Source organism: Phaethon lepturus, unplaced genomic scaffold (genome assembly GCF_000687285.1).
Source record: "Phaethon lepturus isolate BGI_N335 unplaced genomic scaffold, ASM68728v1 scaffold50634, whole genome shotgun sequence".
Lineage (NCBI taxonomy): Eukaryota > Metazoa > Chordata > Aves > Phaethontiformes > Phaethontidae > Phaethon > Phaethon lepturus.
Genome location: NW_010534993.1, coordinates 1 through 695, shown reverse-complemented (window position 1 = coordinate 695; position 695 = coordinate 1). Strand labels below are relative to the sequence as shown.

Genomic DNA, 695 nt, shown 5'->3' with positions numbered 1-695 from the left:
AGGACATTCTTTTCACTTAAATGTTCTTTGTTCATAGACAAAAATTAGCTTGTCAAACCTTACCTTACAACTACCTAATCTACTAATATTGCTTAAAGCAAAGCTTTACTGAAAAAACAGTGAAAATCCCCGCCTCATTTATGTGCCACATGCTAAGCCTATTTCAATTTAAATACGCTTTTTTACCACTTTGTTCACACTCTATGACTTTTTCTTGATGAGAATAATGTGCAACATCCATATTTTAAATGGAATTCAAAGGCAAGACCTCTTCTCCTTAACACCAGTTTTACTGAATTAATGTGATTAAATGGTTTTCTTCAGAAAGCAGGGAAAAGGACAAAAAACAACCAGGCTGCTAGCAGAAAAAAAACACACTTACCATTGATCTTTTGCATGCAAAAAATGTCATTTGCAAACTCCTACAGTGTCCTTCCCTTAAACATTGTTTAGGGCTTTTGTTTTCCTGTCAGGCAAAAAATAAAGCATTGAAAACTTAATAGATTTCCGCAGCTTACCAAAGAGACAGCAAAATACTTCAGACAAGGTTTACTCGGGATTTTGCAACGGTAGGGTGACTTGCGCTTTCTTCTGAAGTTCTCATTTTTTAACCTGCTTCAAACGCTAATTAAGAGGCTCGAATGAGACGAAGCGACAGCTCCTCCCTCCCACGGGCCCCTTCGCGCCCGCCGGCC

General features: G+C 38.4%; 1 long non-coding RNA gene across 1 annotated transcript in view; it reads right to left on the bottom strand.

The window, feature by feature from the left end:
- Window positions 1–473, bottom strand: part of LOC104619700 — a 2,537-nt gene extending 2,064 nt beyond the window's left edge. Inside the window, exon 1 of the long non-coding RNA XR_738024.1 lies at window positions 383–473. This is a non-coding gene — a long non-coding RNA (uncharacterized LOC104619700). The remainder of the gene's footprint in view (window positions 1–382) is intronic.
- Window positions 474–695: the final 222 nt, after the last annotated feature.